We start from the raw sequence: 16,451 nt of genomic DNA, 5'->3' as shown, positions 1-16,451 counted from the left end.
TCTAAGCCAGTTGAAAACCAGGCTATCTATCCAAAAAACCCTTGCTTTATCTGTCGGTCCCTGGAGAATCCAATTTGAACTAGTATATGCATAACTTTCTGGGAGGATGGGCAGGATTTCTCTGAAGATGTTACAAGCTATGTGGATTTCCCTAATCACCCCCTGCAGTTCTCCTATTTACCGTTCCCTTGCAAATACACAGAATTCCACAATAAGGCATACACAATTGCATTTTTAATAAAAAGGTATTAATCTAATTCAATACAATTTAACTTAATTCAATAGAGTTCATTCTCGATATTGCAGGAAATTGTCAGATGAACAGATGCTACATTATCACCTATTAGGTACTAAGCCGGGTCCTCTGGGATTGTACATGAGTGTAACTTCTCTCATGTCAACAGAGCTCCATCCGTTTTCACTAGTTCAGAATCTGGCCCACTGTATTTCAAAATAATGTAGCTCCACAACATGTAACATGCAATTATTTTTTTAAAAAATGAGGCGTCCTTGTGGCACCTTAGAGACTAGCAAATGTATTTGGTCATGAGCTTTCGTGGGCTAAACTCTCCTTCATCAGATGCCTCTTAACCTTAAAGTGCCTCTTAGCTATTTATTATTCATATAAAGTGTTACTGAAATTCCTATCTTCGTGTACATAATTCACACCCATACTATTATTTGAACATAGTGTTCTCTTTCTTAATGGCGCAGTATAAAGAAATGTTCATGGACACGTGGCCTGATCTTGCTGCCATGGAAGTGAGTGGTGAAACTCCCATTGTATTTCACATAGCAGGAAGCAGCCCTAAATGCTGCTATTGTCTTGTAAAAAGCATCATCAGTTTTATGTATTCTAATTCATCCTCTGCCCATGCAATGTTCTGTAGTTATTACTCTACCAGACCCATTCTCACAACGTTACCAAGGCCATGCAAGAATCACTCAGGCAGGGAAGGGAATGGTGTCAGTTTGACAGCAGAGCAGCCAGTGAACAATTTGTGAGAAAAATGAGCCATGCCAGGAGGCATGTCATGCATGGGTCCAAGATTGCTTGTGCTTAATTAGAGACTGATCCAATTCCCAGGGAAGCAACAGAACCAAATCTCCAGATCTAAACTCACCAGGCCTTTGTGCGGTTTGAGATCCTGAGCAGAATTCTGCAGCTTAATACACAATGGGTACAATTTTTGAATGCACCTAGGTGATTTAGGTGCCTAATGATGCAGGTATGCACCTTGTGAGATTTTTCAAAACGTCTAAGCAGGTTAGGTGCCTAACTCCCATTGATATTAAAAAAGTTAGTTGGTTTTGAAAATCACACTAGGTACCTACATGCACTGTTAGACACGGATGTAATTTTGAAACTCTGACCTTTGTTAGCTTTCAGTCAGACTTGGGCACCTAAGTGCTTAAGACACTGCTTAAAATGGGATTTAGACACTTGTGAACCTTCTACCCAAAGTCCTACTGAAATAAATGATGCCAGGGTCCCAGTCATTCCAAGGGGGCTTTGCATAATAAAAATTCTGCTTCTGTTTCCAGATAGAGCTGAGGCAAACAATTCCATCAGGATCTATGCTTTCCCAGAGAATGACAGTGTCCATAACTGCAGGCCTAGCCTCACTTAGGCCAGGTTAATGCTAAAAAGTTAAATCAACCCAGCTATGTCACTATGGGGTGTTTAAAATCCACAGCCCTGAGGGATGTAGTTAAGCCAACCTAACCCCTAGTGTAGACAGTGCTGGGTCAATGGAAGAATTCGTCTATCGACCCACCGACCATCTCTTGGGAAGGTGGATTAACTTCAGTGATGGGAGAACCCCTCCTGTCGCTGTACTGAGTGTCTACACTGAAGCCGTACAGCAGTGCACTGTAAGAACATAAGAATGGCCATAGTGGGTCAGACCAGTGGTCCCTCTAGCTCAATATCCTGACTTCCAACAGTGGCCAATGCCAGCTGCTTCAGAGGGAAAGAACAGACCAGGCAACTATTGAGTGACCCATCCCTAACGTCCAATCCCAGCTTCTGCAGTCAGAGGTTTAGGGACACCCAGAGCATGGGACTGCATCCCCGACAATCCTGGTTACTAGCCATTGGTGGACCTATCCCCTATGAACTTATCTCGTTCTTTTTTGAACCCCGTTATGGTTTTGGCCTTCACAACATCCCATGGCAGTGAGTTCCACATTGACTGTGGATTGTGTGAAGAAAGTACTACTTTATGTTTGTTTAAAACCTGCTGCCTATTAATTTCATTGGGTGACCCCCTGGTTCTTGTGTTACGTGAAGGGGTAAATATTTACTTCCTCTAGACCCTTCATGATTTTATAGACCTGTATCATATCCCCCCTTAGTCATCTCTTTTCCCAGTCTTTTTAATCTCTCCTCATATGTAGTAGTTTTAGTCTAGACATAGCCCTAAGAATAGCACTGCGCAAGCTGCTCAAACTACACTCTGGTGGGAAACCCTAGCTCCTCCTTGAAGGGATATGTCACTCGGCCTAGGCTGACGTAAATAAGATGGCTGCTGTAATATAAAATGGCACCTATGTGATGTAAGTAGTTACTAGGCTGAACTTGTTTGACCTGTTTGACCTAATCACAAAATAGAAGCCACAAGGTTGGTAAATAAAAACCGCTAAAAAGTTAAAACCAGTTCTGGGCGCTATAAAACTTTCTACTGTACAGGGGTCTCAGAAAGGGTAACCAAAATAGCAAGCTGCTCCGAAGGCCTGTAGACAGCCAGAACCGTGTGGAGCACCAGGAAGATGTGGTGTGTTCTGCTTCTGGCTCTGCTGCGAATAGCTGATCACTTCCCATAGTAGTTACGCGGGCGTAATAATGCACTTGCTAATTGTTATTCGTTGGTAATGTGCTATTGGGCTGAGCAGCGGAGGCATGGCTCCATTTTATGGGAGTCTGCACCTCTTGCATAGACTAGAACACAGCTCCACAAGAATTCCCAGAGCATCCCCACACGGCAACGTTTGGGAGAGGCCAGGCCTGGCTGTGGAGCCTGGGGCATTGTGGGGGAGGACCATGCCTGTGTGCTGGACTCCCAGCAGGTGGGAAGGGGATGCTGGTTCCAAAGCAGTGTTTCCCAGGTCGATTGCTGGGATGGGGCGAGAGACCCAGGAAGGAATCCTGAGGTGATTGGAGGGGTGAGAGGGAGTTACAAGGGATCCTGAGGGGATGGAGGGGCAACTGGGACTCCTGGGGGGGGAGAGAAGGGGAGTCCCAGGAGAAAGTGGGGGGGTCCTGAGGGAATGAAGTAAAGAGAAGATCCCTGGAAAGGGGGGATCCCGAAGCCCTGTGTTTCGTAGACTTTAAGGCCAGAAGGGACCATCATGATCATCTAGTTTGACCTCCTGCACATTGCAGGCCAGAGAACCTCGCCCACCCACTCCTGTAACAGACCCTTAACCTCTGGCTGAGTTACTGAAGTCCTCAAATCATGGTTTAACGACCTCAAGTTACAGATAATCCACCATTTACACTAGTTTAAACTTGCTGCAGAGAAAGGCGAACCCTGCCTCCCCTCCCACCCATGGTCTCTGCTAATCTGACCAGGGGAAAATTCTTTCCTGATCCCAAACACGGTGATCCCTTAGAACCTGAGCATGGGGGCAAGACCCAACAGCCAGGCGCCTGGGAAAGAATTCTCTGTAATAACTTAAAACCTCACCACCTAGTGTCCCACTGGAGATGTTTGCTGCTAGCTGTCAGAGATCGGCTACATGCCCTTGTAGGCAGTCTCATCATACCATCCCCTCCATACATTTACCAAGCTCAATCTTAAAACAAGTCAGGTTTTTTTGTCCCCACTGCTCCCCTTGGAAGGCTGTTCCAGAACTTCACTCCTCTGATGTTTAAAAACTTTCATCTAATTTCAAGCCTAGATTTATTGATGGCCAGTTAATATCCATTTGTTCTTGTATCCATATTGGCACTTAACTTAAATAACTCCTCTCCCTCCCTGGTATTTATCCCTCTCGTGTATTTATAAGGAGCAATCGTATCTCCCCTCAGCCTTCTTTTGGTTAGGCTAAACTAGCCAAGCTCTTTGAGTCTCCTTTCATAAGACAGGTTTTCCATTCCTCGGATCATTCTAGTAGCTCTTCTCTGCATCTGGTCCAGTTTGAATTCATCTTTCTTAAACATGGGAGAACAGACTTGCACACAGTATTCCAGATGAGGTCTCACCAGTGCCTTGTATAATGCTACTAATACTTCCCTGTCTCTACTGGAAATACCTCGCCTGATGCATCCTAGGGCTGCATTAGCCTTTTTCAAGGCTGCATCACACTGGCAGCTCATAGTCATCCTGTGATCAACCTATACACCCAGGTCTTTCTCCTCCTGTCACTTCCAACTGATTAGCCCCCAGTGTCTGGTGGTGCTTGAGCCAGGAAGGGGTGGGGCACTGTGGGGAGAGGAACAGGTGTATCAAGTGATGCTGCGGTGGGCTCCTCCAAATGTGCGAGCAGCGAGAGCCCATGGCCAAGAGCAGTGAGCTGGATCCAGCCCCGTGGGACAGGAGCCACTGCTGCAGGGTGAATGTAGGGCAGGCTTAGGTCCCCCCCACTGCTGCCCCCAAGAATATTTTCACCAGTGGCCTATGTGTATACCTGTATTTAATCAAATGGATTTGAGGAGATAATACATGGAGCGTTCTTCCTTCAGTTTTGTTACAATCTATTTGTAACTGGAAACGTCCTGTTCTATCTACTGATCATCAGGGGCAGCTTCAGGCACCAGCACAGCAAGCGCGTGCCCGGGGCGGCAAGCTGGGGGGGGAGGGGGCAGCATGCCGTCGTCGTGAGGGTGGCAGTCAGGGAGTCTTCAGCGGCGTTTCTGCGGGAGGGCCAACGGTCCCGTGGCTTCGGCGGCAATTCGGCGGCGGGTATGCTGAAGGCGTGGGACTGGCAAACCTCCCGCAGAACCGCCGCCAAAGGCTCCCTGACTGCCATGCTTGGGGCGGCAAAAAACATAGAGCCGCCTCTGCTGATCATCCTTGGTTCTCTCTCTCTCTCTCACACACACACACGCTCCAGATTGTACTAAAATGCCCCCTTTTCTCTAGCAGCAAGACTTTGGCAAAGACATAAGCACCTATGTCTTTGAATTGGCCCTGTCAACACTGGTTCTCCACTTGTAAGGTAACTCCCACTCCCTTCTCTTCGTGTGTCAGTATAATAATACCTGCATCTGTAAGTTCACTCCATGCATCTGAAGAAGTGGGTTTTTTACCCACGAAAGCTTATGTCCAAATAAATCGGTTAGTCTTTAAGGTGCCACCGGACTCCTTTGTTGTTTTTATAAGCACCTAAGTACCTCTGAAAATCTGTCCCTAAAGATGCAGTTTGCACACCTAATGAGATTTTCAGAGGTGCCTAGGTGCTTACGTCCCACTGATCTCAACAGTAGTTAGACACTTTTGGAAATCTCACTAGGCTCCTATCTGCATCTTCAGGTGCCTGAACACCTTTAAAAATCTGGCCAAGAGACACCAGTCACACTTTGCAGAGAAAATTACACATGTATCCCAGGAGTTGCTTTTGATTTTCCTATGAAGGGGGGAAAATGCATATTCTTCAATATAATGCATACATTTCAGAGAATAAACACACAAAAAGGCAGACTAATACCTAGAGAATAAAGTTGAAAGGGGACCACTCTGTCTTTACAAGATCCAGACACCAGTTAGCTGCTTCTTGTGTGTTTGAGTCTTTGTTTACATAATTAGAACAATGATCTTTTGGACCACGTTTTTAAATATAAAGCCAGTTCTCCTTTTATCCTATACAAGTCCACTGAAGTCAAGGGGCTGCACGTAGGAAAGATAATAGCTTTTTCCCATAGACACCGAAATTCCCCCTAGAAATTATGCATGCATAATAATAATAATAATAGTACCAACTCTTGTTCAGCAGCTTACATCAGTTAATCTCAAGGAGGTCAGTATCATTATCCCCACTCTACAGCTGGAGAAACTGAGGAACAGACAGGCGAAGCGAGCTATCTCTCAGACTTGTTTCCAGATGAACATTCACCATGAAAAAGGCTACCAATTCATTAGCAGGTTTCCTTAAATGAGTTTCCTGTAGTTTAGGAAAACATTGAGGAACACTGAAGAGTGAAGGGGGATTTGATAGCTGCTTTCAACTACCTGAAAGGGAGTTCCAAAGAGGATGGATCTAGACTGTTCTCAGTGGTGGCAGATGACAGAAGCAGCAGCAATGGTCTCAAGTTGCAGTGGGGAAGGTTTAGGTTGGATATTAGGAAAAACTGTTTCACTAGGAGGGTGGTGAAGCACTAGAATGGGTTCCCTAGGGAGGTGGTGGAATCTCCATCCTTAGAGGTTTTTAAGGCCCAGCTTGACAAAGCCCTGGCTGGGATGATTTAGTTGGGATTGGTCCTGCTTTGAGCAGGGGGTTGGACTAGATGACCTCCTGAGGTCTCTTCCAACCCTGATATTCTATGATTCTATGATTCCCCCACTCCAAAAGGCACAGTGCCTCATGGTGCTGGTATCCCTCCAGGGACAGAGTTAAGGTTGCATGGCTGGGTTGTGTGCAAAGCAGCACCTTAACTGGGCATTTCCTAGTGTTTCTAACTTTGGAGGTGTGTCTTCTTCTTGTTACACTTAACATTCTTTTTGGGCAGACCTTAACTGGGCATTTGCTGGTTTGGTAGCATGTGAGTTTGTGGTTTGAAGCCCTACATCCTGGAAGGATTTGGGGAGCATTTATGACAGCTCCCTTAGCTCCCTTTGACACACCGCTCCTATGGTTTGACTGCGTGGCAGGCTCACTCTCCAGCCAGCCCAGGCCTCTTCTCCATACTGTGCCAGGTCTAGGGCTGAGGGTGCAGCGGGTGCTGCTGCAGGTAGTTAGTGCCCCCTTGATGGGGCAAAGAAGGGGGCATTTTTGTCAAAAATTAGAGAGCAGTCATGGTAAATTTAGTAACCCAGGACTTTTACTAAATTGACCATGACTACTCTGTAATATTTGATAAAAATGCCAGCCGAATCTGCAGCCCTACTGTTGAGTTTCTGGGGGTGACTGGCAGGGGAGACTATGGACGAGGGCTTCCCCTATCGAAAAAGAAAGGATATGATGACAAAGAAGCCCCACCAAGGCAGAGATGAGGCCAAAGATACTTCACCATGCAGCCAGAGAAACCCTACAGCAACCCCAGGGAAGACATTGAGGAGAGAATGTCAATTTCTTCTTTCATTCCTTTTACACCCAGTGGGTCACAGATCTGAGCACAGTTATACTGTAGTGATCAATAGACTAATCCAGAATGTGGTCCACTGACTTGAATTAGTGTACATTTGTCTAGGAATAAATGGGGCAATAGAACTTGTAAGCTGGTCCTCTAGGGCAGGGTTTCTCAACTCATGGGTCAGGACCCAAAATTGGGTCATAGAATCATAGAATTTCAGGGTTGAAAGGGACCTCTGGAGGTCATCTAGTCCAACCCCCTGCTCAAAGCAGGACCAATCCCCAACTAAATCATCCCAGCCAGGGCTTTGTCAGGCCGGGCCTTAAAATCCTCTAAGGATGGAGATTCCACCACCTCCCTAGGTAACCCATTCCAGTGCTTCACCACCCTCCTAATGAAATAGCTTTTCCTAATATCCAACCTAGGCCACCAGAATGTTTCAAAGAGTCATGTGGCAGGTCTTGTGACTCCTGTCCCATGGGGCTGGCTGGGCTCACCTCCCTGTTCCAGGTCCCAGCGCCACTCAGGTTTGGCCCAGATGCCATGATAACAGGAGTCCGCGTAGGCCAAATTTGAGTGAGTAGCATTGCATCCCCACGAGCCAGGTCACAACTCCACTCAAACACATTTGATCCAGTCAGAAAAGGAGGGGGGCGGGGGGCGCAAGCCTGAGCGGCACTGCAACCCCAGAGGTTGCAATGCCCAGAGCAAAGAGCCAAGCCCAGCCACCCCCACAGCACAGGAGCTGCAGGAGCCTCCACTGAGGGGTGAGTTCTAGGCAGGATCCAACCCTTCTGGAGGGGCAGGACCCAACCAAACCACCCCAGGGCCTCCACCCTCTGATTGTTTATTGAGTCATGGAAGGCCATAAATACAAATGGGTTCTGAGCCCAAAAAGGTCGAGAACCATGGCTCTAGGATTTTTTCTTGAATTTTCAAGAAAATTCTATGTATTTTCTATGTATTTCTATGGTGCTTAGACGCCCCAACAGAGAGTAGGGCTGCATTGCACCGGCACTGCATATCCACATGGGGAGACAAACCCTGCCATCAAGAGCTGGCTCTATCTACATTAGACAAGCCAGACACAGGGTGCCAGAAAGGAAGTATCACTGGGGAATGGAGGGGCAGAGAGACAGAGTTACTTTTCCCAAGTTTACACAGGAAGTCTGTGGCAGAGCAAGGAAATTAATCCAGATCACCCACATTTCAATCAGTGCCTTAACCACAAGCCCATCCTTCCTTTTCTCTACTGTGAGTTCACTTTAGCATGATGAGCTCCAGCAGGAAGTACATTGTTTTTATGATGTATGTTATTTAAAAAAAATTAAAACACACCCTGGATTAAAACTTTAGGAACTAAAAGACAAGTGCAGAAGAGATGTACAGGCCCTGCTGCGAAATGTCCTGCATCTGACATAACTGTCTCATTGTCCAGAATCCCTCGGAAGTGCACATAGACTGAAATTCATGCACTGAATTAGGTTTAGGTTGGGGGAATATCTGCAAATGTAATTGTAATAATGTTAAATTAACATGTCTGGGAATAACCATCAAGTTCTCTCAACCCCCCATCAGCAACCATCTTTCACCACCCTGCAAAATTATGATCTGAGCTGTCAGATGTCTCCCTATAGAATACAAGACAGGTGCAACATTGTGGGAAATAACATGAATATATCAAAATATAACCCACTGTCCTAAAAACTCCACACGTCACACCTTTTTCTGCTTCTATATTTCCATTTCATTTCTTCTCTCACTGCTTCTCCATCTTCCTTTCCATTTACTGTCTGGCTTCCATTTTGTCTATTGTCTTCTGCCATCCTTTTGCTAAGTCCCTCCCTTTTATTTCTTTTCTTCTTTCTTTAAATAATTATTTCTCCTCTTTTATTCTCACTTGAGGGCATAAGCCATGCTTTAACTAATGGAGGTTAAGAAGAAATTTTTGATGAGCATGGGTTCTCTTACAACTCTGCATTTTCTGCAGCTGTTGGCCCTGGCACCCATAGGAGACAGGATACTGGACCAGATGGCCTGCTTCAACTTTTGTTTAACTACTTATTTTTCAAATTATCCTTGTGCTGTTTTTTGTATCATTTACGTGCCCTTGAATTTTGTAGTGGTAGCAGAATGGGAACTGTGGACTTAGGCCCACATCCGGCTGGCAGTCCATAAAATACCAACATTCCAAACATTACCTGGTAACTAGATTGCAGAAGGAATTTATTTTAAAAGAGAGTGTTCGATTTTGGTTACTAGGCAAGGTCTTCTGGGCAAAAGCAGTCTTGCTTTTCTGTTTGCACAGTACCTAGCACAAGGGGACCCTGGCCTCCTTGATGGATCATAAATACTCTATCACAAAAAAGAGAATGAGAAAATCTTTGTCTGAGACACTGACGAATATGTCTAGTGTACAGATACAAAATTGGTAATTACATGTAGTGATATTATAAAAAGAAGCTTATGCGACTTAATCTAGGGTGACCAGATGTCCCAATTTTATAGGGACAGTCCTGATTTTTGGGTCTTTTTCTTATATAGGCTCCTACTACCTCCCACCCTCTGTCCCAATTTTTCACATTTGCGGTCTAGTCACCCTAACTTAATCATATATTTAAAATGTGTAGTTGTACCAGGCACATCCAATTCCTGATCCACTTTGTTTGTCTTGGTTCGTTTGTTTTAGTTTAGTGAGGTGGCAAAATTTGCAGATAATACAAAATTACTGAAGATAGTTAAGTCCAAAGCTGATTGCGAAGAGTTACAAAGGGATCTCATTAAACTGGATGACTGGGCAACAAAATGGCAGCTGAAAGTCCATATTGATAAGTGCATATTAATGCACATTGGAAAATATAACTCGACATACAAAATGACGGGGTCTTAAAATAGCTGTTACCACTCAAGAAAGAGATCTTGGAGTCATAGTGGATAGTTCTCTGAAAACATCTGCTCAATGTGCAGCAGCAGTCAAAAAAGTGAACAGAATGTTAGGGGCCATTAGGAAAGGAATAGATAATAAGATAGAAAATATCATCAAATATCTTAATGCCACTATATAAATCCATGGTATGTGCACAACTTCAATACTTCATGCAGTTCTGGTCATGTCATCTCAAAAGAAATATGTTAGAATTGGAAACATTAGAAGGGCAACAAAAATTATTAGGGGCATGGAACAGCTTCCATATGAGGAGATATTAAAAAAAACACCAGGGTCTGTTCAGCTTGGAAAAGAGATGACTAAAGGGTGATATGATAGAGGTCAATAAAACAATGGTGTGGAGAAGGTGAATAAGGAAGTGCTATTTACCCCTTCATATAACACAAGAACCAAGAGTCACCCAATGAAATTAATAGGCAGCAGGTTTAAAACATCCAAAAGAATTACTGCTTCACACAACACATTGTCAACCTGTGGAACTCATTGCCAGGGGATGTTTGAAAGCCAAAAGTATAATTGGGTTAAAAAAAGAATTAGATAAGTTCATGGAGGATAGATCCATTAATGGCTATTAGCCAAGATAGTCAGGAAGATAACCCCATGCTCTGGTTGTCCTGAAGCCTCTAACTGCCAGATGCAAGACTGAACAACAGTCTTATCACTCGATAATTGCTCTGTTCTGTTCATTCCCTGCGAAGCATCTGGAATCAGACACTGTCAGAAGACAGGATGCTGGGTTAGATGGACCATTGGTCTGAACCAGTACGGCCAGTCTTATGTTCTTATGTTTAACTGTTAGTCTGGGAAAATTTATGAATGACAATGGCACTTAAACTCCCACTTCCTGCCGTCTGGCTGCACCAGGGCCCCAGGGTTGTTCCGTGAAGCTTGTAGGAACAATGATGGAGGTGTTCAGCTTTCTGCTTACGGATATCCTTGCTTCTGAATTTATTTGGAAAAGAAGCTGTAGAAAGCATATTAGGTTTCAGCTCTGATCCTGGGAGCCAGGGGCCAGTTGTGAATCTATAATGCAGTCAACCCCTGTGTCACGGCAGTGTATATATTCAAGCGCTCTTTGGAGGAAGTATATGATTGAAACTCAGAACAAGGGTGAGTGGTTCTGGCCAGTAGAGCAACATTTTGCACCCTGAAATGAAAAGGTAGAATCAAAGTCAATTGCATTCATCTTTTTAGCCCAGTTTGGAGGCATTGTACACTGCTATTCATTTAACAGCTTCCATCTTCCAGAGCAGCACACACGTAAGGAAGTCGCACTGTATGCTCCCATAGGAGGAACAGCTTAACAGAATCAGCAGGAACGCAGAGGGGACACTTGAGCTTCACCAAATATTTCAACAGCAGCCAGTCGGGAAATGACCCTGTGAAAAATTTCAAGTTTTTATTGAAAACTAGAGATTTTTTTGAACTTTCACCACAACCCAGATATTTTAGTCAAACCAAAATGTTGCCACAGAAAATTAACTGTTTTAACGAATCCCCATTTTTCTGCAGATAACGTTGTCGAAAACAATCTCAACTGGCTGCAGCTGCTGCCACTGCTGACTGACGGATTCTTTTCAAAGTGCCTTCACTTGACAAATTCACAGTCAGGTACAGAAAGCTCTGATACTTCCTCTCAAATGTTGACTGTTATGTTATTTCTATTATGGCAGTGCTTACTCTCTCTAACTGAGATCAGCGCTTCTAGTGGTAGGTGCTGTACATATAACAGAACTGGAGGCAGTTCTTGTCCTGAAGAATGTACAACCTCAGTAGAAAAGTCAGGGAATAGGAGGGATTATCATCCCTGTTTTATGGATAGGGACCTGAGGCACACAGAAATTAAGAACCTTACCTAATCTCACACAGGAATTCCATGTCAGAGCTGGGAATTGACCCTACATCATCACCTGAATTTCACCACAAGACTACCCCTTCCTGCATATAACATTGCCACTGGTAAAAATTATAAAAGAGTTTTATGTTCTTTAGCCTAAATCAGACAGAAAATCCTCTCAGCAGTAAATTATGGCATAGCCAAGCAGCCACAAACCTTGGTGCATATAGACAAGGGACGGTTTGCCACCAGCAAACTTGGTACCAAAGCGGCAGTGCTCCACCCACGTAGTATAGTTTGCTCAGCATATGTGCTCTTGTCAGCCCCACTTATGCATCAACCAGGGCCCGTCCAAAGTCTGCTGTGAAATCAACGGACAGCCTCCCACTGACGGACAGTGCAAATTCTTCAAATGGACCAAAAACTGACGAGGAATGTCAAAGGCTGGAGCGCACATGTTATTCAATGCTGCTGCTGCTACTGCCAGTCAATGAAAATGGCAGTAAAAAGAGTGCAAGTGTTCTTGCCTTCCCTTCACCGTCATTCAGTCCCGGGATAATCTGCAATATGTTCTTAATTGGAACAAACTGGGGCATCCAATTGTCTGTACAGAAAGGAAAGTAAGGCAACTGCCACCGTTTCTATATTGATTACCTCTGGAGCGATTGATCCAGCGGGGGGGTCGATTTATTGCGTCTAGTAAAGACATGATAAATCAACGCCAAGCACTCTCCTGTCGACTCTGGTACTTCACCAGAGCGAGAAGTATAGGCATAGACGACAGGCGAGCATCAGCAGTTGACCTACTGCAGTGAAGACACTGCAGTAAGTAGATCTAAGTATGTTGACTTCAGCTATGTTATTCACATAGCTGAAGTTGCGTAACTTAGATCGATTCCCCCCTCCCAGTGTAGACCAAGCCGTAGTGTTGGCTCCAGAAAGGAGCAGCGTATGATTTTTATAGCTTTGCTGTCAGTTATGGGGTACTTTCAAGCAGCACAAGGGATCTGCCTGGGGCCAGACTTCATTCCCCTTCATCTCCCACAAACTCACGAGAAAGTTATGTCCTGCCATGCTCTAGCAAAGATGAAAAGAAAGCTAGCTGTAGCCATGCCATTTCCACTGTAAAAGAAAAAATACATTTGCTTTTTTCTCTTAGCATGTGATTTCCAGTGTTTTTCTCCACTCCTGCTGAGGGTCATCAGAGAAAGCAAGACAGCCTAATCCAGAGCTTGACTTTATGAGTTCAGTCAGAAGAGCTCCCAAGGTTCAGAACTAAGCCTTACTACACTAGCCGTCTAAGCTGATCTCCTTGCAATTTGTAGTTCAGCATGGCACATCACAGCTCATGAGAGTGATAAATGAGTGCAGGTCTCAAGGCGAGACACTTCATATCCAGGCTAACACAAGCAAGTTTCAGTGCTGTTTTTATTCCCTCCCCCCCCCACAATTCACACTCTCACTTTCCACTTGCTCCTTCTCCTCTCAATCTGATCAAAGCATATCGGAGTGTCATCTCAATGGGGCAGCAAACTCTTAGAGCATGAACAGGTTTCACACCAAATAAAGACGTGTGAAGAATGAGACTGGGCTTCCTGACAGGGTTGCTGTTTTGTACATGAAGCCACCTGGAGGCTCTGAATATTATACAGATTGGAAACCGTCTCCCATCTCAGTTGTGATTATTATAAAGGATGGGTGAACTAATTCTGACCCCCTGGAGTTGATGATTTACAATCCCAAATTTCAGCTCAATCCTCTTGTAAATGACTGAGATAAACATCCTACGGAGAGGCTTATTATGTTAAAGTAGCACTAGTATAACATTGTAACACAGCTCCTGACAACTCTTCAAAGGGATGGGGTGTTCTACTGCTCTGTTTTTAACCACACTAGATTTAAATTACACGCAGAATATAGTTTTGGATATTTTCAGAGATGTTTCTTCTTCCCTGTCCTTCTGACTCTTCATCCAGACTGACTTTTGACTGCTTGGGGGGGCCCAGTGCTATTTTTAAAAGTCCTATGGTATTCACTTGCAACAGCTTTATCTCACTTGTAAAGAAGAGGGACCATGGCTTCTGTCCATTGTTTTGATTTGGTCTGGCACCAGTGGGCATATAAATGTATTATTAACACATAGTCTAAGATCAAGTGCTAGTGACTGCTCCAACATTTGGTCTAGATAGAAATGCTCTGTAGAAATAGTTAGCAATATTCCTCTGACAGATCTGGGAACTGCGTGAAGCTGCTCGGTATATACAAACCTCACATCCCTGGGTCCAGTTCTGCAAAGTGACAGAGGGCAAAGCATCTGGCAGGCCCAGGCCCATGATGTACTCCGTCCCGTATACTATGGTATTTCCATATAATTACCACATGGGCATTTCTTTCTACTCCCGGGTCTCCAGTTTTCTGTCATTCATTACCATTCACCAGGCTCACAGACATATGGCAATTGCAGCAGTCCCAGCTGAGAAATGAGCATTAGGCTCATTCTGGGTAATACACCTGTGTCAACTCTCCAGCAAAAATCCCAGGGAAACAGTTCAATGGATCTTTCCCTCTGTCTATTAATGACTGGTGCATGCAAAAGAGTGGGAGAAGGGGTAAGTCTCTCTCCCTAAAAGGTATTAATTTAGACAGAAACTGTTACAGTATGCCAGTGAATTACAGTATGCAGAGCATGCTATAATAAGAGTAATTAAGGTACCGAAAGTAGTCAAAATATGCTTAACTATGCCCCAGGCAGGCCCACATATTGGTTCGATCAAAACATCCCTATCCATCACACTGTCATCCTGACCTTATCTTTAAGAGAGGTCAATGTGTTCCTGTTATCTCTGGACTGTGTGGATACCATACTTGGTATTGGGGTGTTCTGGTATCACCCTTCTGGAATGTGTTTGTGTGAGTGTCCTGTGCTTAGTACTCTTCAGGAATGTGTCTAATTTTGCAATACCAGTCCTGTTCTTGCCAGATTCTGTGAGCTGTCACACAGGCACAGCCTGACTTCTGCTCACAGCCTGTATCTTGCTAATGTAGCTTTATATTAGCAAGGCTTGACCACTACTTTAGTGCAGGCCTCAGGCCTCACACAGGGCCTCGGATACAAGGCCTTATGTCTCAGGCTCCCTTTCTACTACACTAATTACCAGTGAATTTGTTACAACAGCTGCAGTGAATGGTGCCAGGTGACAGAAAACAACCATTGCAACTGGTATAACAGCACTTAATTACACCAAAGCACGCTGCAGGATGGGGCCCCTGCATTCTCATAGTAAAATGAGCAGTAAATGGCACCTGACTGCACCTTTCCATACTACAGCGGCACACCACCCCGGGCCGGAGCCCTGACACAGAGACAAGACACATGCACCCTTTGCCACTGAAGCGGCACATGCCACTTTGTGCGACTTTGAAGAGGAAGTTGTGCATTGAATCTGACCCCAGATTATAGTGCACAATAGACTCATTTCTCCATCAGCCCTCTCAGACAATGCGCGATACAGGCAGCATTTAGAAACTGCCCTTGTCTTGTTGGCCTATTTCCTATCTCCATTAGGGGCTGTAACCTGGGCGGGGTGAATGGGGCAGCTGCCCAGGGCACGAAGCCAGGGGCAGTGGGAAAATGGGGTGGACAAAAAAAGAATGGTGGGGGTTAGAGCCCTGCAGCGGGATTGGGATCCTGCGGGTCCATGGGTGTAGTGTGACTGCTACATTTGCAGGGGTGAAGTGTGTGCGTGCGCACACACTGAAGCCTGTTCCCTGGGCTCACTGGCTGTCTCCCTCCACCTGGAGGGGTGCCTGGGCTGCCGGTGCTGGCGGGAGGGGACAGGCTGGCTTAACAGTGGAGCCCCAGCTACTGCTGGTGGCCACTCTGGACCGGCCACTGCAGCGACGTCACTGCTCTGGTGCTGCTGCAGTCGCCTCCATGCTGGGGCTGCCGCTACTGCTGAGGGGATGCCACATGCTGGGCTCCTGCTCCCCCCCAATCCCCATATCCCCTTCTCTTTCCCATCCCCTCCCCTTCCTCTCCCCACTGTCCCCTGCCTCATCCCATCCCCCATCCACTTCCCACCTCCCTGCCCTATCCCACTATCTCTTCCCTCAGCCCCACCCCACCCCCCTTGCCCTGTCACCCCTGTGGGCACTCCCCATTGTACAGGAAAGAGGTGGGCTCGAGGAGGAGGAGGAGACAGTGTCCAACTGCTGAGTCAGTGACCAGGGAAAAGCTGCTCCATCCCTTCCCTCTGCTTCCCATGAGCCAAAACGTGGGGGGGAGGGGTACAATGTGTGAAGCACAGAGCCCCTTTCCCAGGCAGGCTGAGCAGAGCAAGCCCGGCAGGGCAGCTCGGCACTCGCAGAAATGGAGGACGGAAATGGCATGTGACCCTACGCGACCCCCCCCCACACATTTCATCTCTGTTTTG

Source organism: Mauremys reevesii, linkage group 2, assembly GCF_016161935.1.
Source record: "Mauremys reevesii isolate NIE-2019 linkage group 2, ASM1616193v1, whole genome shotgun sequence".
Lineage (NCBI taxonomy): Eukaryota > Metazoa > Chordata > Testudines > Geoemydidae > Mauremys > Mauremys reevesii.
The sequence above is the reverse complement of the archived record's forward strand: the minus strand, read 5'-3'. Positions refer to the sequence as shown.